This window comes from Lissotriton helveticus, chromosome 6, assembly GCF_964261635.1.
Source record: "Lissotriton helveticus chromosome 6, aLisHel1.1, whole genome shotgun sequence".
In the NCBI taxonomy this organism is placed as follows: domain Eukaryota; kingdom Metazoa; phylum Chordata; class Amphibia; order Caudata; family Salamandridae; genus Lissotriton; species Lissotriton helveticus.
This window is the reverse complement of record NC_136067.1, coordinates 401,204,092-401,230,515: the sequence shown is the minus strand read 5'-3', so window position 1 is coordinate 401,230,515 and position 26,424 is coordinate 401,204,092. Positions and strand designations below refer to the sequence as shown.

At 44.1% G+C, this 26,424-nt stretch overlaps 1 long non-coding RNA gene across 1 annotated transcript in view; it reads left to right on the top strand.

Moving 5' to 3' along the window:
- Positions 1 to 26,424, top strand: part of LOC144761384 (uncharacterized) — a 66,158-nt gene that overhangs the window by 25,180 nt on the left and 14,554 nt on the right. The window contains exon 2 of the long non-coding RNA XR_013595699.1: positions 22,853 to 22,957. This is a non-coding gene — a long non-coding RNA (uncharacterized LOC144761384). The remainder of the gene's footprint in view (positions 1 to 22,852; positions 22,958 to 26,424) is intronic.

Here is a 26,424-nt window from a genome sequence, read left to right as displayed (position 1 = left end):
GGACTTGGCCCTCTTGGCAGGGTCATCCCTGAACTTTTTGCCTTCCTCCAATATTCTCTCTGACCTGTTTTTGTTGGTTTAATGACTCTGGGCACTTTACCACTGCTGACCAGTGCTAAGGTGTATATGCTTTCCCTACTGTAAATTGCTATATGTGATTGGTTTCCATGATTGACTTATTTGGTGTACTGTCAGTCCCCAGTAAAGTGCACCAGGAGTGCCAAGGTTTGTGAATACAAATGTTTTTGGTAGGCTTGCAGCACTGGTTGTGCCACCCACAGAAGCAGCCTATTAAAATGTGTCTAGGTCTGCCATTGCAGAACCTGCGTGCAGTCTGGTACTGTCATGCTGGCTGGGCAAGTGCACACACTTGCCAGCCTCTAAAACTTCCCTTTAATACATATTATCCACCCCTATAGTAGGGGAAAGGGCAGGGTGTATTGTAAGCATAAGGTAGGACAAGCCCTGATGTGTGTGGCATGTCCTAATAGTGAATCACAGCCATTTTCGTTTTTCACTATTGTTAGGCTACCTGTTTTCATAGGCCAAGATGGGCTGCTGGAATTATTACACCCTATAATCCCAGCAGGCTCAGGGAACATGGTAGAAGGTAACATTTAGTATGCCTGAACTCAGAATAATAAAATACTTATTTTAGTAAAGTTTATTTTAATATCCTGTGTTTGCAAATGCTACTTTTAGAAAGTTAGCATTTGCTTGCCTAACCATTTCAGCCGGCCTCTGATAGGATATGTATCTGCTGTCTGGGTTGTGTGAGTGACAGGGCTGGGGAATGACAGGTGGTGAATGCAAGGATTACACCTAGGTGGGTGGTGGGAGTGCCCAGGACTCTGAATAGGGCTGTGTTCTGCCACCACAATGCTGGCTCCACCTCCTGGGGAGGGACTGATGACTCAGCCCGACACCTGGCTCAGGAAGAGGGAAGACTGTCAACAGAGTGCTCCTGGCTGTACTTGTCTCCTCAATGCCGGCTCCCCCTCCTGCGGAGCATCTGCTGCCCTGCCCCACACACTGAAAGCAGAATGCAGAGTCTGCACAATAAAGTGATCAGGGGCTGAAAGGAACTATGCAAAGGTCCCCCTCGCCTGCCAGGACAAAATAAATGCTGTATAAAAGAAGGAGCCCTGCTCCCAAGAAACTAGATCCTGTTTTCCCACAACGAATCACTGCCCACCCAGAAGGCCAAAGAAGAAGCTGAAGGACTGATCTGCTGTTTGCCTTGCTGAGGAAGGAGAGGAGAAGCCCAAGAAGGACTTTGATGACTTGTGCTGAGAACTGTCTCCAAGGGCTTGACTGAGCTTGCCCCCTGAACTGAACCCCAGGACTAGTGGGTTCTTTGTGCCTTGGCTCGTCTGCAACTGAGCCGTGTGTTTCTTCCCACCAGAGGCAAGACTGCGCCCCCCCTCACCCCCTCCTAGAGCCGTGACACTCGGGAGCAGCCCGCCCTTCTGCCCGTTGAGAGCCTCACTCTGCCAAGAGCCGCTCTCTGCCCCTCAGGTCAGGCCGCCTGCTCCTCTGCCACTGTGCTCGTCATTGGAGTGCTTGGAGTGCTTTCTTCCCCCCTCCCGCCGGAATCCTGGTCTCCCGAGCGCACTGTGAAGCCTGGACGGCCGCCCGTGCGTTGCTTCGCACCTGGCTGCCCCGCTGTGCCCTCTGACCTGTGGAGAGGCCGCGCCGCACTACAGAGGAATTCGCCCCCAGTACGGACCGTACCGGAAGCCCCCGTGCCGCGCCCGGCCTTCTGGAATCCGCCCGCTAGCTGAGAGACCCCAAGGTATGCCTCCAAGCCCGTACGCCTCGTACCGCGAGATGCGTGAGCATCGGTAGGGCCTCAGGAAATCGCACGGTACGAAGCGCACAGGAGCGCTAGGGAGCGTACAGTTCGCTTCCATCTTTCCCAAAGGAGCTGAGACACTAGATTAGGTGTTCTGAGAAGGGAAGGAAGCCTGAGTGAACCTTCTTGAAGGAACTTTGATAATTTAAACTGTAACAGAAAGAGAGTTTGCCTATTTGAAGATCTTGTGGCCAAAAAATGTGTTATATTGGTCTTGTGAAAAGTCACTGCCTCATATATATATATTTTTCATAAAGTTACGTATTTTTGATATAAATACAACGCCTGGTGTCCATTTGTGGGGGGATCATTGGATTTGCTGTGTGTAATCATAAATGCTTAACTGTAGCGGCCCGAAGTTTAGCCTTGCCTGCTCGCGCCTCACAACCTAGAGGGTGAGCAGGGGTTATTCTTGAAGGGTAATTTCCCTTGCCCTGACAAGAGTGGTGGTTTCTGCCTGGCTTTGGCGCAGGCCTCAGCCAACCAGAAATCCCATTTCTAACAACCAGGATTACCATAGTACACTCCCCACACACATACCCAACTCTCAGAGCCAAAGTTTAGTGCAGTCGAGAACTTTCACCATCTTGTAAATGTCCTGAAACATGGCATTGTGGGCCTGTTTGCAATATAGCAAACAGGAGCTAATGAAACGTTAGGTAGGTCAGTGCCTGGGAACCTTTACTCCATTGTCAGAGAGAAAATAGTTGTGTCTTAGGGTATCCAATACCCACGAGCTGGTGAATGTTACAAGGCTGGGCCTCACTTAGCCTTCCTCAGAACACTACTTGGCTTGCAAAAGGATATCAGGTGGAATAAACCTGCTGTACAAGGCATCTGTGACATGTGAAAATGACATGAAGAGGTTGGACACTCTTGCACTTGAAATCCAAGGACAGAAAGATCTCTAAGGATCATAAGGCTGATCCCCTGGGTGGTCTTTTTCTTGACACCCTGAGAGTCTCTAAGTACCCACCCTGAGCTCCTAGTGGCTTTGGAAGTGTACTTTTGTGACTGTATGGACACCAAAAGAGGTTTGGTAACATTTTCAAAACCTTTCCTCCAGAGCACAAGAGCTTCAGGGGGCTTAAACACAAAAAAAATCCAACTGGTAAGTCCATTGTGTTGGACTGAATTTCAGTTTGTTTCCCGTGTGGAGAAGAGTTCTTAAAAAAAAAAAAAAATAATCACTTTTCAGATTGGGACTATTTCTGTTCCCTAGCAGGGCTAAATCTACCTGGTTCTCCATTGCAATTGGCCTCAAATCGCATGTAGGGCCCAGTCTACTGCAACCGTTAACCACTATCTCCAGTTCCAGGATTTTTATTATTTTGGTGACATTTTGTTCATTAAGATTTCTGCTATTTTCATAAATTGGAGTGGGATTGATATTGTGCTGTGTTTTAAACTTTTTCAATGTTTTGGCGCTTTGAAATGCTTACCACATTTTCTCTCAGTTAAACCAGTCTGGTCTGTGCCAAAGTTACCAGGGATTGAGCTCAGGTTTAAATTCCTGAAACCTTTCACTGAAAATAGCAAGGTAGTGACTTTATTTCTTGTGGTGGACCTCAGTCCACCCAAACTACTGAATTACTTTCTCACATCATCAAATGCAGCTATATTCCAAGCCAAAAGCTGTACAATCCTTAAGTTCAAGAGGCAATTGGGAGGTGGGGGCGTTCTGGCTCCAATTACAACTATCTGACTGCAGGGTCCCTTTTGAATTTGCTATATGTACGTTTTTGGCTAGAGTGGCAGGTGCGATGGGGTTTTAGCAGAATAATATATTATTCTTTAATTACATAGTGCTTCATATAGCAAACCTTCCATTTCTCTGCGCTGTTGTCCTTCTAATAGTTTGCCATAGGGGTTAGGCTTCTTGCAACCGTTGTTACTTCATAAGCTCAGTGTAATTGTTCTTCTTCCTTGTTTATTGCCTTCTTATTAGAAACAGAGAGGTTTCCATTTGTGTGTCTTGGATTTGTATATGTGCTATGGATGCCCCCTGGCATTCTTTGCACTTGGGGTTTGACCACTTTAACCTGTGAATTTTAATGGGACTCACCTGTCCTGCTTGACCTGTATCTGTCCACTTGTTACTTCTGGTCTCTGGACAGTGCTGTAGGGTTCCCTTTCTTTATTCATGTGCCTTTCCATTATGTGAGTGGTTTGCCCACCGAGGTTGCTTTTGGAGGTGCAGATGGAATGTTGCTTGGTGTTCAGTCTCCTTCTGTGTCCCCATGCTGTGCTTGTCTGTCTTATATCAAAGATCAGGTTTACGTACTCTCCAGAAGGATTCTTGGTACTTTGGTATGCTGCATGAGTAGCAGGGATGTAAAGGAAATGTGTAATGCTATAAATATGGATGATGGTTGTCTGATAATATGTCCCCAACAAAAATATCAGTACTGAAAAGAATGCCCAAAAAATCAAGAACACAAATATCGAATTTATATACTTTATGTAGAGTCAAAAGTATTGAAAACAAAAAATACAGAAGACCACAAAATCGTCGACAATGTGTAAGTAATTGGATTTGAACAATTATTCACTGAAAATAGCAAGATAGTGACTTTATTTCTTGTGGTGGACCTCAGTCCACCCAAACTACTGAATTACTTTCTCACATCATCAAATGCAGCTATATTCCAAGCCAAAAGTAGTACAATCCTTAACAGTTCAAGAGGCAAATGGCCATTTACCACTGCCTCTGGATGATTAAATACTGCCGCTCCATTCCATTTCTTCAACTATTTGACATTCCAGTGAGTTGACAACTGTGGCAAAGAATAGTCTTAAATTAGCATGTTTCATATTCATTTTATGTTACATGGCTGTGGATTTTGTGTGCCTTTCCAGTGGCTGTGAGATTTCAACATCATGTCCAGTTGTTAAAATCCTTTCTCTTTGCTCGGATAATAAAAGGTTAACTGTGGACCATCCCATTTGTCCTTAGCTGTATTCACATTCAGAGGTTATTGGGAGGTGGGGGCGTTCTGGCTCCAATTACAACTATCTGACTGCAGGGTACCTTTTGAATTTGCTATATGTACGTTTTTGGCTAGAGTAGCAGGTGCGATGGGGGTTTAGCAGGATAATATATTATTCTTTAATTACATAGTTCTTCATATAGCAAATCTTCCATTTCTCTGCGCTGTTGTCCTTCTAATAGTTTGCCATAGGGGTTAGGCTTCTTGCAACCGTTGTTACTTCATGAGCTCAGTGTAATTGTTCTTCTTTCTTGCTTATTGCCTTCTTATTAGAAACAGAGAGGTTTCCATTTGGGTGTCTTGGATGTGTATATGTGCTGTGGATGCCCCTGGCATTCTTTGCACTTGGGGTTTGACCACTTTGATCTGTGAATTTTAATGGCTTTCCATTAAGTGAGTGGTTTGTCCATCGAGGTTGCTTTTGAAGGTGCAGATGGGATGTTGCTTGTTGCAAAGTCTCCTTCTGTGTTCCCATGCTCTGCTTGTCTGTCTTATATCAAAGATCAGGTTTCCGTACTCTCCAGAAGAATTCTTGGTACTTTGGTATGCTGCATGAGTAGCAGGGATGTAAAGTAAATGTGTAATGCTATAAATATGGATGATGGTTGTCTGATAATATGTCCCCAACAAAAATATCAGTACTAAACATAATGACCAAATAATCAAGAACACAAATATCGATTTTATATACTTTGGGGCAGATTTATGATGCCCTTGCGCCTCCTTGCGCCGCAATTGCGTCACGTAATGTGACGCAACGGCGCCGCAAACAATGCGCCCTATTTACAACGTGACGCATCTAGGAGATGCGCCACGTTGGAAACCCCTGCGCCATAAGGAGGCGTTCCTGCGCAGGGGGGGGCGTTCCTGCGCAGGAACGCCTCCTAAAAGTGGCTGAGTGAAATCTATGAGATTTGACTCAGCCACTTTCTACGTCAATTCCTTACGCCTGCTTGAAGCAGGCGTAAGGGTGACGCACAATGCATTGAATAGGTGGCTCCTGTGCATTGCAGGAGTCATGTCGCACTTGCGACATGACTCCTGCAACGCGCCGCCCGTACGCCAAGAGATGCGTCACGCATCCTCACTTCCTTGCACCATGGTGCGCCGCATCATAAATGCGGCGCATCATCGGTGGCGGAGTAGTGGCGCACTGTGGCGCATGTTAACTGGCGCATCTGGGGATGCGCCAGTTAACATAAATCTGCCCCTTTGTATGTAGAGTCAAAAGTATTGAAAACAAAAAATACAGATGACCACAAAATCGTCGAAAATGTGTAAGTAATTGGATTTGAACAATTATACACTATATAAACTTGAAAGCATGTTTTAACCTTAGAAATATTACTTTAAAAAACTTGTAATACAAAAATATTTTTGAGGAATGTATAACTTACAAACAGAAAATAAACATATACACATTAAAATAAATACAAACAAATTATAATCTTTGGAAAAGTCAGATGTGCAATCTCTACTCCAACGTTGGCAAAAGTAGGGAGAGTTTTGACCTAGTAGTGGAGATTTAGTGATCCCAATCCAATTTGATCAACTGTAGCGAAAGTGTTGGAATTTGAAACATATTTAAACCAATAGATGTCTTCATAAATATATATATTTTTAATTACATTTAGAAAATGCACATTTGATATTACAAATAAAAAGTACAACTAAAATAAGTATTACAAATATTTTATATTCAAACACTCCATACCATAAATAAAAAATGACAACAAACAATTACAATTGACAAAAATATGAATATTATAAAAATAAAAAATGAATAATATGAAATAAGTATTCAATAACACAATTGCAATTAAAGCAAATAATAAATATGAAAATAATTAGAAGAATGTATTAAAATGCTGAGTAAACAATTAACATTTAATTAAACATCAACAAATAATTAAACTAACAGTTAGGCCCTTATGATAATGTCGGTCGTACCGCAACCGTCAGCCTGTCGGATGAGGTCGGACCGACATCTGCTACCGCATTAGGATGCTATGCAATCGGAGGCAGGGTGGAGGGACTGACCGATGGTTCCATTAGGCTCAATGAGCCCACCCGACCATTGGTCAAAATGTAATTCCCTATAAATAAGGGCTGTGCCTGCTCAGGCACCGCTGTAAGGATTACGATGTCCCTTTCAGACAGACTTTTAATAGCAGTCCGACCACTATTTAAAGGCTGTCTGAACAGACTTTGGGGGACCCTAGCAGGGCCCCTTCCCTCCGCAGCCTCCGCTATAATGCCTGAGGGCGCCTGTCGTGCCCCCTTAAACATCCATGCATTCTGTGGCAGGCTCCACATGATGGCTGCCACAGGGTGCATTGATGTTTGTAATCACATCCTTTAACATTGCGGGTTGTGCTGTGGCCCTTTTCTGACCGCTTGCACATGCCGCAATAGTATGTTTCCGGCCGCCGTGCTGGCGGTCGTATCTTAGTGAGGTGGGTGAGTCCTCTGCCTCCTTGTCGGTCAGTCCTACTATCACAATAATGTCTGTTGGGTGCTCATCTGACTGGCATCATAATCAGCTCCTTAGTCTCCTCATCAATTTATCTGATTCATTATCAATTCAAAATTCACTTTGTACATTAAGAACAATAATTCACATTTTTTTAAACTGTCCTCCCTTGTCCCCTACAAACCAAACAAATTACTACTAAGTTAACAATTTCCAATTAATTTAAATTACACAATTAATATAATAACTTACAAACTATACTAGAACAAATTCAACAAAAATATTTTTATAATACTAATGATTTATAATACTAAAATTACGAATACATATACAACACATTAAATGATAATAAAGCAATATTACTTACAACTGCATTTAAAAGAAGCAATATTAAATAACTAATAATATAATTGTTATATAAATTTTTTTGACACAATATTCGTGAGCTACTATTTTTTATAAACTATATTTTGTCAGAATACTATAGATAGTACATGATATTTTCACAATAAAGTGCATCAATTTTATATGGACTCTCATACATACATTTTACAGAATAAACGAATCCACTAAATTATGTGTCCCATTTCAGAAGACAGACTACATTGCAGAGAATGGCTAGGTTACAATCTGATCTATGTTTAAAAGAGTGGAGTCGGTGATTAGAGTTTAACAGGCACATGCATCAAGAAAAGCTTTTGCGAGTCCTTAGTTGCGATTATTAAGGAATCGCAATTATGGACTCCCAAAAGCCTATGCATGCAGGAATCGCAATTAAAATAGCAATTCCTAAACATTCCTTAATTGTGGCTCGCAAATTGTGAGTTGCAATGAAGAAATGACCCATAGGCCCATAGGAATGAATGGGAGAATGCATGCGCAATTTGCAAGTACCAATTGCGCTTGCAATTTCAAGGGTGCAGTGGTGTCCAAAGGACACCCTGTTGCACCCCTGAAATTGCTCTCTGCACACATGTTCTGCACACACATGCCCCAAGGGCATGTGTGTGTACACACATGCCCCAAGGGCATGTGTGTGTAACCTAAAACTTTGCAAAAATGCACTTTAATGCATTTTTCAAAGTTCTTGCAAATTGCCATCAAGTTCAACTTCATGGTAATTTGCACCCCTAATACCAAAATCGCTATTTTAAAGTGGTTCTTGCATTGCATTTAAGGAATCGCAAATTATGATTCCTTAAATGCAATTGCAATTTGAGAAATCGCAATTATTTGCGAAGTCTCAAATTGCGAGTGCCTTTAACATTGATGCATCACAATTGTCCTTTTTGCGGGCACAAACGGACCATTCTTGCTAATCGCACCGTTTGCGCTCGCAAAAATGGTTGATGCATGTACCTGTTTAAGCCTTAAGAAATGTCTCTTGCACGGCAGCTAACACATACAAGCTGAACCTCTGATCAGTGTCTGGATAGACATGCCTTTGCATAATGTCAGGTTTGAGGGATTGACAGAAAACTTAAATAATGCTCTCAGGTATTTCCACAGCCAATAAATGTTAGAATACATATTTGCCAAGAAAGAGCATGTAAGCACATAAAAAGACACAGAGCGACCACAAATATAACTAAATTATTAATGCCATACACCATTTCAATAACATTAAGATTGATCTGACAAGCTGAAGAGCTTTTGCTGATTATTATTTGTCAGAAATGAATTCCTAATACTTGGCTGATACAGTTATTCAGGTTATAATCAAGCATATCTGCCTATGTAGTCCTTTCCTCCCATCTAGTGGGTTTCACTGGTATTGCCACTAACATTTGGAAGGCCGCCAACACAACATTTATTTTCCGATCCCTGTGCAAACTACTGTAACTACTAAATTCATTTTGGCAATCATTTAATTGAATTGCAAAATGGATTTAACAGATTTAAAATAGCCATTTTGCGATTGCAACCCCTGTGATTATGAGAATCGCAGGCGTTTAGACTGCTGTTAAAATGAAAACACAGCACATTGAGAATACTATCGTCCAGTGCAAACACACAGCAAGAGAATCAAAGACAATTGGCATTTCAACGGGCCATAGCTCTCGCTAGAAAAGGTCAGTCGGAACGTAATAGCAATTGCATACGAGTATTTGAACATGATAGAAACTGGATTTAGGTTTGTACCCTCGCTTTTTCTGAACGGAAAAATTCCAACCTTCAACAATTCAAAAAGAACAATCTCATCACTTCCGTTTTCATTTCCTGGCTATCTCTTTTCTTATCATCCGTAGAAATAGCAAACATATTGGCAGACCTTTTAGTTTTGCAAGATGATGCACAATATTTAGTTTAGGTAGCTACATGTGTATATGACAACCACAATTTTAACAATTACAATAATTGACTCACATTTTTTAATACCCCAAACACTGAAAACATCCCCAGCCATATCCAAACAGTTTTGGGACTTAAATCAGAGCCACTTTGTATCTCATATACCTTTTCTAACACTCTCAATAGTATCTATCTTGTTGTGTATGCTAGGGGACGTGTTAGACAGCCAAAAGATAAGCTAAGTTCATTCTAGTTTGAGTCATCATTTTGGCATGGGCATGTAACTGTGCTGTCACTAATTCTAAAGCTATTGCAGGTGAACTTACTATTTCTTCCAAAATGTCTGCATGTCTTTTTATATTATCTAAAGCCATAGTAATTCCATACATATGAATTAAAGATCAAAAAGAACCTAGATGCAATTGAAACAGGTTGTCTACCCCCTTTTTGTTCTAAAGGATGATCATTAAAATGTCTTGGAGCTGGAACAATGTATCCTGGATAAGTAGTCACTGCAAAATGAGTTACGTCTGGTACGTTGTTAATCTTATCAAGATCTGGGACGGAAGTGGAAGGCAATGCTTGTACACTCTGGCAGTCTATGCCCAAAGTGGAAAAGATGAAGGTAAGTTTCATAAAACTGATGGTCGCTCTGATCAAATCAAAGGAATGCTATCCACCATATCAATAGGCATGTGCATGCAAATCTAGCATGAGAAAGAATTAATGGTCTCCCTGTACTTTACCAGCAGCAATATGAAAAAGTTACCCTCATATGCAGAGTGGTGGCTCCATGCAAGAGAAGGCTTATTACAGTTTGGTCGAGAGGTACTTTCCCATTCTGCAGGAATTATATATTCAACCACCAACCAGATACTCAAAGCTGCAATGAAGATAAAAGGACAGGGTGTTTGGTATGCACAAGAAAAAGATTGCTTACCTCAGCAGAGGAAACAGAGATGAGAGGGTTTTGAGGCAGCATCACATGATGGTGGTGGAGTAGGCAAAAGTGATGGACGTGAAGAAAGGGGCCTATCGGCAGAAGACATGGCCACACCAGGAACAGCTTTAGTAAAAGACCTGGAGTCAAGCACAGGCATTGAGGCAGTAGCAGTGTGAAAAATGGATCCAAATTTAAAAGGTGAAAGAGCATGCACAAAGTTCTCCAAATGTTATTCCTTGTTCAATTTGAGGTGTGCTGAAAAGTGATCTCACTCGCCGATCAAGGAGTGTAAAGTAGAATCATCATGTAGCGTCCCCTGTTAGGGTCTGTCCCCCCGAGCACTGTGTGGCCCCGTAGTCTTGGGGTTGTTCAATTATAATGTATCCTTAACATAAATTCAGAAACTGAATCTTTCTTGTTAGGCGATATTTATTTGTTATCTGCCATCTTCTGTTCAAATTCCGCAAAATCACATTACTTCAGAAGTTATGTGTATATCTGACCAAACTGTTCATTACAATCCTTCCTCCATCCCGATGCATTTCGGGCAAAGAGCCCTTCGTCAGATGTCCTCAGTTCTAGAAATATGTATATACAACACAAAATGAGAAAACCATCCCGTCAACAAACTCAACGGTCACCCAACACCCCCGGGTGCAGTGACTATTCGATCAATATGTCGCGGTCATATGCTCAACACTGAAAATTATATATAATTATGGTGCCTACAGAAAAACACTGTTTGTGGCATAACAATATCTGTTCATCCATAATCAGATACTGATCAATGTGCCGTGATGACATGCTTTTAAACAAGCTGCCGTGTAGAGAAAACTCACTGTTCATGTCGTAGTCGTGTCTGTAGGACCTCAATAATGTTAATCGTAATGACGTGTACCATGGCCAACCGTCAGGTGCACGCTGTTCAATGCCGATCAAAACAATGGTGGGTGATCTGATGGTCATGCCTCAGTGACCAATTTATACCGTTCTCTTGCTATGAAGAAGCGGTTCATAAGTAGTGAAAATCATGCGTTTAGGACGACTCAACATTCGACATCAATCACACCCGGCTGTAATAAGTCCATGTAATAAGTCCAGATCGTGACCATATGTAAGGAGTGCATGTAGTCGAGGTGTAGCATAAGATGAATGCTTTATTGATACAATTTTTAGTTGTAGGTAAGTATCAAGCATTAAGTAGTACAGAGTAGAAAGCCCAAAGGGCGAGCCCCCCAGGAGCAGCTTCCTTGCTTCTCAGCCCATCCTCTCAACTGACACTCCACACACAGGCATACCAGCATTCTATTACCTCACCACCCATACCAACATTCCACAGAACATCCACACTGGCTGAGCTGCAAGGTAGAGAAGCAGGAAGGTGCAATACACTAAATACCAATATACTACACACCTTCCCCTTATAATGAACAACAACAAAAGAATTATGTAAGCAGTAAGCATAGTAATAGCATAAATAAACATAGGAGTAAAACATTGCATTAACTAACAAAAATGACTTAACACACCTCTTCCCCTTTTTACGGAGAAAATGAAGAAAAGTAGAAAATGCAAGACGCTAAACAATAAGTGCAATAAAAGATAGATCTAGCAACAAAGGTCTGAAAAAGAAACAATAGATCATGGAATTCACAAAAATAAGAAAGAGAATGTGAGAAAAAGGGGTATTTCCCAATATACGTGCAGCAAAACTAAAACAAATCAACAAAAACAAGAACTTGACATCACGGTTACCAGCAAGACACACCAGTTGGCCAGGCTAGCATGAAGATGATAAACAGTGAACGTCAACTAATGAAAAGAATAAGTGCAACAATGAGAAGAACAAGAAAAAGCACTCCCAAACGAAAGACACTAAGAAGTACTCTCATATTCACACACACAAGGAAAAGGTTGATTGTGGTCCAGCATATAATCCCTGAAGGAGAAAAACTAGAGAGAAGAAAAAGAGGTGAAGACTACACCCTGTTGGATTTTAAAATAAATCCAACATGACAGTAAATATTTGTGAAATCACGCACGGTACCAAGTGAAAAAGTGAAAAAACACACACTGAGTAATGTATAACAGTAGATTCTACACACAGTGGATTTGTAAACCCAGCATTGAAAATTAAAATAACAAGTAGAAACACTGTAGGTGATATTTCAACGCACAAGTGAATATCACTGTTGGACTTGGGCCTTTTTGGCAGGTTCGCCCCTAAACTTTTTGCCTTTAGCCTCTGGCATACTAGTAGTGATTTTAAGCCTCTGTGCACTTTAGCACTGTGGCCCAGTGTAAAGTGCGTGCGCACTCTGAGTGCGTGTGGTGAGATGGTCTGCCCTCCTTAGGAATGCATGGGGGATATGGGTGCCCCTGGTAATTCCTGATATGTGGGGAGTGCCAGGTTGAGTTTGGTATGTGCGAACTCGTGAGAATAAATACTGCGCAATGGTGTGCGTAGATTTATTGTGTCTAGTGGAGAAGTCAACAACAACGAAAGAGTGACTGTTTTAAAACACACTGAAGGAAGCACTCAAATGTTGTTAAAAGGACCCTCACTCACCAACCTGGTTGGTGACATGCTTCATCATTGGGTCCCCACCGGATCAGCCGAGTGCCGTTCCGGTGTGCTACGACGCCTGCAATTGCAGCGGAGCAGGTTGTGATTTTGTGCAAGTGAATTAGTGTAAGTTAAAAAGTAGCCAAATGCTCCCTGAAAAAAACTTTATTTTAGGTGATTTGGGTACTAATAAAAACAAGTGGCGGATCAATACCAACTGAACAATGAAGCTGGGAGATCCGATGAGAACATGTTTTTGCTTACTATAGCAAATTTCGCTAAGCATTCATCAGGAGTCTTCAGGACCTTAGTGAACAGTGAGACCGTGGCGGTATACGCACGCTAAGGCGTACCCTAACCTACGGTCATATGTAAAAAACTCACGGTTTTACCATGTAGGTAGTTCTTAAACCGGTGGTAACCTGTAGAGGAAAACATGAAAACTGATTGCTCATCATAATTCAATCATGTCATCAACTATCACTCAAAAAGTGGGTTACAGATGTATCAACAATGAGTGTTTCATTCAAAATAACAAACAAAAGGAAGAAAAAGAAAGGGGAAGAAAAAGTACGTCCCACGGATGGTTACTGTACTATTCACAACCCTTACTCATTTACAAGGAAAAGTCGGTCACCCACCTATATTCATTAGGTAGTTGCCACTATCGCCGCTCCCTTAGATAGGGGTAATGAAAAGAAGGAAAAAAATCCCTCTGGCAGATTACTGCCTTGTGTACTCAATAACGGCATAGATATTTAAACTGGCTCATTAGAGAAACACAAAACACAAACAGGTGCCATACAAATATAATGCAAGTGGTTGCCCTGTGCTATGGGTAGAGCAATGTTTCTGAGAGAAACGACGGTTATGGAGAAAAGAGCCTTACTTGTTTCGAATGTACAAATTACTTCATGGAGCAGAGGCCGGGGACCCGTCTGGAAGTTCTACGAAGAAACAACCAAAATGTTTTACAGTTACAGGATCCCGAGGGATAGGAGCCCCTTAACCCCGCGAAAAGTGTACAAAACTTACCTCCAATATTACGGGGACCCACCAGGAGCCTAACTGTACTCGTCCTGCTCCGAATATTAACATTCCGCCGGAGCTGCCCGGAAGAAAAGGAAAACAGTTCCGTGTCACGTGTGACGACGTGGTAACGAACGTCACTACGTAGCGTGCGGACATCGTTACAGAGGCTAGAATGGTAACCTCTTCGTTCCTAATGTTCACATGGTTAGAGGTAAATAAAGCGTTTTTGAAAAAAATATAGTCTATGATGTAAAACCTCACACGCCCGAACCCGGAGGGAACGGGCAGGAGTTCCATGTCACGCATGGTGACATTATATCAAACCAATAAGGCATTTGGTGAAAAACTTTGTGAGAAAGCCCTCACGAGCGCATGCAATAAAGTTAACTGGAGTTCAATGTCACGCATGGTGACATTATATCAAACCAATAAAGCATTTGGTAAAAAACTTTGTAAAAGAGCCCTCACATGCGCATGCAATAAAGTTAACTAGAGTGGGTCATATGAGCCATTACACAATCCTGAAATTATTCAGACAGACAACGATTCCTGGTTATCAAAAATAGCTCTTTTTTTATTTTCTTATTCTTTTATGAACTCTTTTAAAGACGGAACAGGATAGCAATCCAACAGTCAGAGAAAGACAGCAAAAGACACAGCTTGCGTAATGAGTATTCATTTTAGCACATTCCCCCAAGGTATGTTATCGTTAAGTCCCTGACTGTGAGTGGACAGACGGTAAATCCATCTTTGTTCCCTATCGAACAGGGTTTGTTGTAAATTGGGACCAGGTTTCTGCTGCTCGATTATGGTCCAGGACAAATCATTGGTAGTGTGGCCCACAGCTAAAAAAAATTCTGTCATTTTTGTACACACTTTGCGACATCTAATGTTGCTCCGGCCACACGGGCAAGTGATCATATAAACAACGTTTGAGGAATTACGGTTCATGTGAGACCGCTGCTGCCAGATGGATCCTGACTCAAGGTTAAGTTGTTTTGTTGGTTTTGTGAGGTGGCAGACACTGCATGACCCGCACGGATAATGACCCGTAACGGGTGGGAGGCCCCATACCTCAGTGATGGTTTTGACCTGTTCCGTGGCTTGTACCTTAGGGCGGGTATGCACAAGGGAGTCCTTAATACTTCTAGCTCTTTTGTAGGAGAACAATGGTTTCTCCCATTGATGGTCATTGACCTCCAAAATGTTCTAATATTTACGAATGGTTTTTGCAACCATGTGAGATGCGCTGTTGTAGGTGGTTACACAGGTCAGCGGCACTTCTCCCTCATTTACCACTTTGTCTTCCAACAGTGCTTCCCTGTTCTGGTTCCGGGCACGTTTGCAACTTTTTTTCAATATTCTCTCAGGATATCCCCGTTCTTTCAATTTTTTGGTCAGGTCACTGGCTTGGTCTTTAAATGTATTTACATCTGAACAGTTCCTTCGTAACCTCAAATATTGCCCAAAAGGGAGATTCTCCCGAAGGGGGCGAGGATGGTAACTTGTGAAATGCAATAGGTTATTTCTCGCTGTGGGTTTGTGATGCGTCCTTGTCTGTAGGGTATTCCCCACTCTCGATATCACCACAACCAGAAACACCATCTCATCTTTATGATGTGTATGCGTGAACTTCAAGTGAGGATCGCAGTTGTTTATCCAAGAAAAAAACTCTAACAGTTTTTGCTCCGGCCCTTGCCAGATAATAATGATGTCGTCAATGTAGCACCTCCAAAAGTTCAGATGGACAAGATAGGGGTTATCCTCTGCTAAATGAACTTCTTCTCAAAATTGAATACGTATAGTCCCGCGACACTTGGGGCAAAAGTGCTGCCCATAGATGTTTCTCTTGATTGTAGATAGAGGTCGCCTTTGTATTCAAAAAAGTTTTGCTTCAGTGCCAAAGAAGCACAAGAGATCACAAATTCCCTTGGAGTTGCATAATCCCAAGTAGCTTCATCCAGTGTAGTCTCCAAGACCCTGATGGTATCGTTCTGGGGAATGCACTTGTACAAGCTTTCTATATCCAGTGAAACTAGATAGATGGGGTCATCATCCAGTTCCATGTCCTGCAGAAGAGCCAAAAGGCTCTTTGTATCCTTGAGGTAAGTACTTGTGGCCTGTACAAGGGGTTTCAGAAAGAAATTGCAGTACCGCGACAGAGGTTCCAAAAGCGACCCAATTCCTGACACAATGGGCCTACCAGGGGGAGGTACTTGGTTTTTATGCGTCTTGGGCAGGGTGTAAAAATAGGGTATTGTCCCCTTATTAACCGTGAGGAAATCTGCCTCGTGCTTAGTGATGTGTCCAAGATTTTCAGCCTCCCCTACTAGTTCATGAATTGTTGCCCGAAGGAAGGAGGATGGATCCTGTGTAAGAGGGGTGTAACTGGATGTGTCAGAAAGGAGACGACGACATTCTCTATCATAGGCATCTGCGTCCTGAAGCACGATACCTACGCCTTTATCAGCTGGTTTGATAACCAAGCTGGTGTTATCTTGTAAAGAACGAAGTGCCTGGTATTCCCCCGCTGTCATGTTCTTAAAGGGGACCTTTTCTTCACAAGCATCGATCTCATTAAAGACCGCTTGCTCGAAAGCCACAATATCTGGGGGTACACAGTGTGGTGGGGGGACAAAGGTGGATTTAAGGCGCAACCCTGTGTCGCCCTTATTACTTTCGTCAGCTTCTGATGTTTGACGTTCAAAAAAACTCTTAAGTTTTAATTTCCGAAAAAATTCCGATAGCTCACAGTGCAGCTTGAAACGGTCCAGACGAGCGGTAGGAATAAAACCCAATCCCTTTTCAAGAACAGCACTCTCTGTTTTTGTGAGTACTGTTTGGGATAGATTTGTTACTAGGCTTACTGGTTGTTCGGGCCTGCTCGTTTTGCTGCGGGTGTTGTCTCCCACCGCTTCTTCTTGTTCCCCGTGCACTTGGTTGTTCCCTTTCGCTCTGCCACGGCCCCTCCGACCCTGTGATAAAAAAGGCGGCTGGTACATACCCTGATGAAAGCCTGGTGGTGGAAAGGGTGGGGGATTCCAACCCATCATGGGATGCTACTGGGCCGGATGGAAGACCCCTTGGAAGTTGTCCATCCCTGATTGCGGAAATTGCTGCCAATTCTGTGCAAAGTTGGATTGCCTCCTATTCCTGCCTCTACCTCTCTGTCGTGATCTGGCATTTCTTCCACTCGAGCCACTAGTTGTGGAGTCATTGTCAGAGCCGTCTGTACTCCCAGATCTTGTTGTTGGAGGAGTGTAGGTTGCACTGGCATAGGGATAGACCTTATCAAAAGACCATTTGGCTAGGTCTTTCTGAAATTGTTGAGTCTTAGATTGGGCCAAAGAGTCTTTATACTCAGTCATTTTTTTATTGAGCTTGTCTAAGCGTTTCTTATACCCTGTTCATGTGGCTTTAAAGTGAGACTCTGTAAGCTGTATCTCAACCAATATCGCCTCTGATAGTCTGAGGGCGGTCTTAATTATGAGGACGATCCAGTCGCGGGTACAGTGCCACGCGATCTGGGCCCAATCCTTCCTAAATTGTATGTCATCCAAAAAGATCCGCGGTGCGTTAGTCACCAACAGATCATTGGGAGCGACATTATTCCGTAGGTAGGATGCTAAAATTGTGCCATGCAAAATTGTCCTAATCCTACTTCTCTTTTGTTCTGTCAACTCGTCCCATTCAGTAGTTTGGGATATTGTCCGCAAAAAGATTAGGGTCCGCCAAAAGGGCGTCCACTTCTGCATTGGAAAATGATAGGCCAAAATTCCACATTCTCTAGTGGAGAAGTGCCACTTCAGTTGGCATTTCTGTGTGCTGTGGGATGTGAATTGCCTGTCTGGCTTGTGAGTGACAGGGGCTGGCTGGTGCGGTTGGCTCCAGGAGCCAGGATGAGTCTGCCCGGTGGTGAATAGGGAGATCTGCATGTAGATGGGAGGGAGGAGTTGCTCCTTGGACATGAATAGGGCTGTTCCTTCCCTCCACAATGCTGGCTCCACCCTCTGTGGTGCGTGTGATGTCCCTGGCCTGTCTTGCGAAACGGAGAGAGGAGCTGGGCAAAACAAAGTGCTCCTGAGCCAGTTGTATCTGGTTTCCCCATGCCCTACACGGCTAGGACGAAGGATTTTGTGGTATAAGAAGGGGCTGTCCCCATGTAAAATGTTCTTGTTCTGGACTCGAATCTACCAGGGGTGTGCTGCTCCTGGGGCTCAGGGGTAGGCTTGCCTCCCTGGGCTCTGCCCTGCCCCTGGATGCCTGAAGGACTTCTCTCTGGGACCCTTCTGCCTTGCCTAGATGCCGGGAGGACTTTTCTTTGCTGAGGAGCTTGTTGCTCTATTTCTTTGCCCCAGGACTTCTTGTGCTCCCTAGCACACTGTGAGCGCTCTGCTGAGCTTTCCCTGAAAGGACCTGGACTTTCCCTGAATGCGAGGGAACGCTTGGGGGCTGCGCAGCACCGTGCTGCAGCCCTTGCTGGAGGAATTCCCAGCCCAGGGATTCCCCCGTTGTGCCCTTACGGCAGGTGCCTACCCCGCCTATTTTGATATTTAATTGCAGGTGCCCACCCTGCATTATGGGCGCTTATTCGATTGTTTTTGTGTGCGGGTGCCACCACGTGACTTAGGCCGTGTTTTGATGCGTGGGTGCCACCCCACGACTTTGCCTGTGCTCTGGTGTGCGGGAGCCCACCCCGCGACTTTGCCCGAATTTTTATTTTAAATTAGAGCAGGTGCCCACCCCGCGTCTCACCGCAGGGGCCAGAGCCGCGAGAGGAATACCCCCCACGCCGATGCCTAGCGCGACCTGGAAGATAAGCCCAGTGATGTCTCTCGTGGATGGGGCTTCCAGGACGAAGGGAAGCCCTGCGAGTGATGCGATGCTGGCTGGAGCCTCGTGGGCTCCTTAGTAGAGAAACCAGTCCCTGGTGCTGCCGGTGTGTGGGGCTCTCCTAGTGAGGAGAGAGCCCCGCGGATGCCCTGCGCCACCTCCAGACGAGTCCCGCAGCACGAAGAGGAGCACCCCTTAGCAGTCCTGTGAATGGGGGCTCCATGTTGCTTAGTGCCCTTTGAGGCACAGTGCCATTACCTAGCTTTGAGCGGCCCGTCGTGCAGTGGGTTGCTCCACCGATCTAGGGGCATATTTTGTTTAAAGCCTCATGTGGCTTCCATGCTTTTGGCCACCATTTATTTTAGAGTCCCCGTGAGGGGCTGGGGGATATATTTCATTTAGAGCTCGTGTTGGCTCCACCACTGGCCTGATTATTTTAAGAGCCTAGTCGGCTCCAACGTTTGGCCATACTTGTTTACCCAGGCCCAGAGGGGCCCATGCTTTATGGTTTGGGGGCAAGATTGTTTCCTTGATGGTGGCCTTATTATTTGAGGAGCCAGTGTGCTCCTTGGGACATGTTTATTTTTAGAGCCTAGATGGCTCCAACGTATGGCGCATTTGTTCCTGAGGGCCACTGAGAGCCCATGCCGCATTTCTACTTCACAGCTGCCAAGCAAGTAGTGGGCCGCTGCACTGTTTAGGTTGCTCTTTCTTTTAGGGGACATGTTTTTTAATTCAGGAGTGAGACACACTCCTTCGCCCCCACCTTTGCCTGCACAGCTGTGCAGCACTTAGTGCCAGCTTCTACATTTAGGCCCTTAATTTAAGATTCCCAGCTGCCCAGCAAGTAGTGGGCAGCTGCGACGTTTAGGTTTGCACAGTGGCGCACCCTTGACTGTCGCTGCATTGGCAGGAGCCCTGACTTTTGGACAGAGGATATTTTTGCCCCTTACAGATGGCCAGTTGGCCCTGGGGACTATTAGGTTTATAGAGTGCAAGGCACTAGTGTAATTTATAAAGGTGATAGGTAATGCAAAGTTTATATAGTATGTTTTATGCACCTTGATTTATGATTCTAGATGTGCTTTTATGCTTATTAGGTTTTACCTACTGTCTTATGTTTTATTTTTCTACTGTGGTCTAGGTTTGATTTATTCCCTACTGCAGGTTATGTTATTAAGTTTATTTCCTAATGCAAGTCATGTTATGCACAACCCTATCTGCTCCTTATTGAGCAAACGCCCAAAAAACAATAAAAGGACATTTTTTGGAATCAGTACCCATCAGGAAAAATCATCATATAAGTCTTTTGTAATTAAGTCGATCCAAGGAGATAATGATGTAATGAACAGGTCCGGACTTGACTGGTGATCGGAATATATTCTTTATTATTTCATCCACACAATAAAATCCAGAAATACTAGTGACTTTTTTCTTAGCCTAGGCCTAGGCTAAGAAAAAAGTCCGGACCTATCCATTACATCATTATCTCCTTGGATCGACTTAATTACAAAAGACTTATATGATGATTTTTCCTGATGGGTGCTGATTCCAAAAAATGTCCTTCCCTTGGAAGAGGAATCTGGTAACCAAAGAATAAAATCCATGCATCAACTGTAAGCACCTGATATGCAGCTGAAAGGTCACTGCAACCTAAGACCCAAGCCCCGTGTCACTGAGTCAATGGCACATGCTCTGACTCCAACGCAGGCCGTGGAAGCCACATTTTTCATTGATGTTGCCCAGCAGTGAGGAACCAAGGCCAAGTGTCAGAAGAGCAACTCATCACCTCCCCTCACAGTAAGGAGCCACGCATCACCTCCCCGGGCAGTAAGGAACTGAAGCATTACCTCCCCTGCGCTGCAGTAAGGAACCAATACATCACCTCCCCTGGCAGTAAGGAACCAGAGTATCACCTCCCCTGGGAGTAAGGAACTGAAGCATTGCTTGCTTTGCTGAAGCCTCACCTCATATGCACCTGTTTTTGTCTTGGACTTTGATGCATCCCAGGTGCTTTGTGCTAAGGGAAATGCATCCAAAGATCTCTAGGGACTGAACTTATTTTTCCTTTCAAAAGTGGTATCTTTACCTGTGCATGTTGATTTTTCATTATTTTTGGTCTTGTTTTATTCAGATAAATATTGGTTATTTTTCTGAACTGGTGTAGTGTCCTTTTTTAGTGTTTTACTGTGTTTGTGTGTGTATGTACAAATGCTTTACACATTGCCTCTGAGATAAGTCGGACTGCTCGTGTCAAGCTACCAAGGGGCTGCACAGGGCTTATCTTAGTCATGTAATCCCCTTACCCTGCCTAGAGTACGGAGCCCCTACTTGGACTTGGTGCAAAGCACTGCCAACTAGAGGCCCCCGTTTCTAACAGGGCCTTTTTTGCATTAAAATGTTTCGTTTTATAAGGGAAAAGGTAGCACAGTTAAGTACTTTTTCTGCATGTTTTAGAAATTTGCACTAGCCCTTTATTTTACCTAGGCCAAAGAACTCAGCAGAGTGGTTAAAAATTTCTGCCACGATACGTGGGGTTCCGCGGGTGGGCAGATTTTCCCAGTGCATCTGTTTTCATTGCATTTTCCATCAAACACATTGCAGAGTACGTCCTCCCATTCAAAAACATGCACGAACAGCATCACCCAGTTGGTGAGCACGGCCGTCTTGTTTTCGTACTATGTTTAAGGTGCTGGTCCTCTTTTGTAACTCCTCTTTGTAATCCTCCACCCTCCTAATTAATCTGCCTCTCTTTTTTGTTTTTTGTATTAGTGTGTGTTTTTGTGTCTGTGTATTGTATGTTGTTTTTTGTATTTGTGACTGTTGGCATTTTTGTTTATTTTTCCCCTCACTTCCTCATTTCTTCTCTCCTTCCTCCCTTCCTTCCTTTTCCTGTTTCATTCTTTTACCCACCCTGCCCAATGGTAGCAAACGGTGACCAGAAAAGCAGTGGTTCCAGGCCCCCATAACAGCCAGCAGCAACCACCTACCTTGCCCAGGTGTGCCCCAGACTATCTTCAGCAAGGAGGAGGTGGCAGCACAAGTTTTTTTGTGTGCAGCACCACCTCCCCTCCATGCTGGCAGCAGGCGGCAGACCCGGCAGTAGATACGCCCTGTGGGAACATAGGCTGTGCTGGGGGAGGGGGCACCAGTGTATGCGGCATACCAGCCAGGTACAGCACACCCTCCACCAGCTGATGCACCGCTGGGTGGATATTTTTGACCATGAACAGGATCTGCTTGACCGGCTCGGTCCTGAGTTCCCGCGGCTCTGTAAGTATTATTAATTATTTGTTGTGTTTATGTCCTGCAATGCTAAAAACAATTCCTGAATAGCATTCTGCTCACACTCAGGTAAGTTACTTTGAGTTTATGTTAAGAATATTATTATTATGTGATCCAGTTTCAGCTAGGTAGGTGCTCAGCGATACCTAATCATACCTGTCATTGTCGCTTGCTTTGGATGATGAAGACGCCATTGTAGAATCTTCTGTCCTGTCACCATAGTGAATCAGTAAGTTAGCATCCTTTGTGACTTTTGTAAGTAGATCATACAGTTCCAAGCTATTTCAAAATGATTGCAAAAAAAGGAGACTCAGCTGGTCCAACAAGGTAGTTGAGAAATTAAAATAGAATCTAAGATCATTAATTGCAATGCATTAGTTCCATATTTTGCTATGGGAATTTGGAACAGGGATTTTAGGATGGGTATGGCAACTCAACGATAGTTGATGGACTCAAAACTAGTTCTATAGGCGATCTGTTTTAGATTAGTACAGTGTGACTGTGTTTGCCTGTCATAATAATTTTGTGGAGATAAACTGAATCACTAATCTATTTTCTTTATCTTCTTCATTTCTTACATCAGCACACAAGGTAAAGGAGAGGTATGTTGCGAAGGGGGACCTGGGAGTAGCTGGTCAGAAGAAGGTGCCAACCACCAGCGCTGTTGCTGAGGGCTCCGCTAACTCCGGTAAGTTGTATTATTTATTATTAACATTTCCCTAATGTTGGGTTTTATGATTGTTGTAGGCTTAGGTTAAAAACTTGGGGTATTGGAATGTTGGTGCTGGATTCCAGGATAGAAGTTGTTGCCTGGAGCCTGGTGTTGATGGTGAGAAATAAAGTTGCTCTGACACGCTTACCTGCCATCTTCCTTTTATGTGTGTCGACGAGGAAAGGATATGAACTTAGGCATGCAAGCACAATGGATTAGCTCTTTTTCCTCTGCCCACCATGCTACTTTTAAATGTTTCCTTGTTATTTTTTACACTCTCTTTTTTCCAACTCCCCTATCCAATTTTAGCTTCCTTCCTGTTATCCTTGCATTTTTTGTTTCCTTATTTCATGTTTTTTATTTTGGTAGCTGACTTTTTCCAGTCTCTGCTAGTCGCTAGTTCACTTATCTTCTGCTTTGATGGTAATCTTTCCCTTTCCCCAATATATCTAGTGGTACTGACTAACAACACATTAGTAAGCCGGTATTTTAATTAATATTTATCATGTATGTTGAGAAGGATTTTCTTTTTCTTGCTCATGCTTTAACAGTTAACGAGAGAGTGGCCTGGTCTTGGACCACACTCCTCAATGTTCTTATTTATGTATTTATTTATTTGTGCTGTGTGATTCATTCATACAGTATACCACTTCATTGTGCTTCAATGACTGAATCATCATGGTCATCATAGGATATAGCTCTGCCCCTCTATTATGAAAGTGTTTGGTTGGCTTCACTTCCTGGCTTGTCTAACATCATCAACAAATAAATGAAAATGCCCGGAGTGATATTTTTGTTAGAAGATACTGCAGTGCTCACCAAACTGCAGTGATGTACGTATTGCGGTTGCATTATTTTTATTGAAAAAATTAAGGGGAGGCGTACTTGGCATCTACAAGTGTATAATGTTTTATTTTAGCCCTACAGACCACCAGTGACTCTGACTCATGTGCCCCTGCAGAAGGAGAGTCAGCTTGAGGGGGAGAAGCGGCAGCAAGAACGGGCACTTATAAGTCACATTGTTTGTTTATTGACAATTACTATTAGACTCATTAGCTACAAGGGCGTCGTCGACACGTGACCATGAATCGTTCTGATTTACCAGCTGTAGTGGTGGTTGAGTTATGGTCTCTTCTATCTGCAACTCAGCAAAATCTCACATAATGAGTGCTAAAAATGAAGGCTTGAGGGAAACGGGAAGGAACAGAAGGTTAAATGAAAGGATGGGTGAAAAGGTATATAAGTGAAAGGGTGAGTATTTAAAAGGGTGCATGGGTGCGTAAAATGATGGATGGATGAAGGTATGGTTGGAGGAAAGGGTAGATATTGAATGGATGGATAATGGATTGGACATTTTGGTGAAAGACTGAATGAGAGAAGTAAAGCTTAAATCACAGTGGTTCTGGGTGAATGAGAATGAAAGGTTGAATGAATATTTGGATTGCTTGTCTGAATAAGCAAGTTTAACAAGAACATGAATACTAGATGGTCAGGATGAGAAAGAACAATATCTCTGGTGGGCAGCACTTTTGAGTGCTAATTTGAGCCAAGAGACTTGTGAAAAGCTGAACCATGTGTTCATCGAAGTTCGACCCAGATAATGCACTATTTGGAGGTCATAGCGGGTCTTCTTCAGGACAGGGGGCGGGGCAGATGACAGCCTGAAAGCATTAAAGGGAGTATTCATCATTGTGTTCCAACTGAACCAAACAAGTGCTAATTATGCAACATGGTTCTAGGTGATATGTGCAGTTAATGGTGTTCCATATCAAATAATGGTGAGCAATGGGTAAAATGCGGGCCCAGGGGGAACAAAGGATCTAATCCTGTCTTCGGAAATATAGAGGAATCACAGAAGTGTCAATCTCCAGTCCGTGACAGCCACAAGACTTAATGTGTCTATTGTGTGTACAATTTAGAATACCCAGGAGCGGGTTGGATCGGATCCAATCCTGTGGTTGTAATCATGGAGGAGTGAATCTACAATAAATGACAGCAACGATATTTAAGTGGTAAAATGTATTGCATGTGCAATTAAAAATACCCAGTTGCGTGTTGCTAGTTGGGTAGGAGAAATCAGAGAAAAGAGTGCTCACCAGCAAGCGCAGGAGGACGTGACTCAAGAGCGGAGTCTTTGAGGTGCAGCAAGCAAAAATGCAAAGTCTTTAAGTTAAAGTAGTCCGGACAGATCTACAAGTAAAATTGTACGCAGATGTTAACAAAACTAGGTGAAGAAATTGCCCGCCGCAGCCCAGAGGGGCGGGGGTGCAGGGCGGTTATGGGTTAGTTAAGAACCCGATCCCAACTACTGGCCACTTTTCAATCCTGAAAAAACGTGCAGAGATAGAGCGGTGAAGGATGGTCATTTACAAGTATGCTCTCTAAATCTGAGATGAGATGCACTAACAAAAGGGGGTAGTGATCAAGCTTACCTGACACAGAGTACTAAGCATGCAGCAGTCTGGTGTTCAGCTGTCCAGAGTATGATTATGTACTCGAGCCAGCCACACGTGCTGGGTAAAGTGCACGTAGTGGAAGTGCGTTACCCCTGGCAACTGGTTATTGCTGTGCGAGACTTCAAAGCGACTTGACCAATGGGAAGGGGGTTGGCACTGGTTTAATAACCACTCCCCCTATGGGAGTGGGCACACACACCCCACACCCATCCACCACCGGCGTCATGAGTGACGTGACCCGGCTAATAAATGGACCCGGGTGCATGTGCTCGTGGCCAGTTAACTAACCAGAATCACAGTGTCTGTGTCTGTTATTCAGCAGCATGTGGGCCTAGGGCCCCGACATAACATTGGCGATGAGGGGGCTGTGCCCGTGCGGGCAGCAGCCCAGCAGAAGAAGAAAAAGGGGGAGAGAGCTGCCGGGTGGTATCACCCCCCCTGCGTGAACAGCGCGGGCCGCCAAGAGGCCCGCGGGGCGTGTGATGAGCCCTGGTCAAGTATGCTGATTAGAAGGTGACCGGGAGCCCACCCCCCACCTGAAGGCCCGCGGGGCATGTGCCGGCCCCGGGCCTGCTTTGAGACACGAGGTGACCGGGAGCTCACCCTGCACCTCTCGAGCCCGCTGTGAGCCGCCCCTGTGAGGAAGCGCCCCGGGGGAAAAGTGCATGCCGAGCGGAGCCCACCCGCATCGGCCGCGACCAAGGGCCGCCGCAAGTGAAATAATCCAAGTGGAGCCCACCCGCATGGATGAAGAGGCCTGCTTGCCGGAGGTGAGCCCGTGAATGGAGACGCGGGGCTGCGCGATAAGTTAAGTGACCCCCCAGTGAGGCTAGGCCAGCGGGTGCCCACCCCACTCCGTGAGCCACGAAACGAATAGCTGAACGCCCCGGTAGCCTGGGGGGCATGAGAAAAGCCCAGGGGAGTGAGAGTGGCCGACAGGAGCAGACTGCGGGGACTGCCTCGGGTGCAGGGCATGAGCGGAGCCCA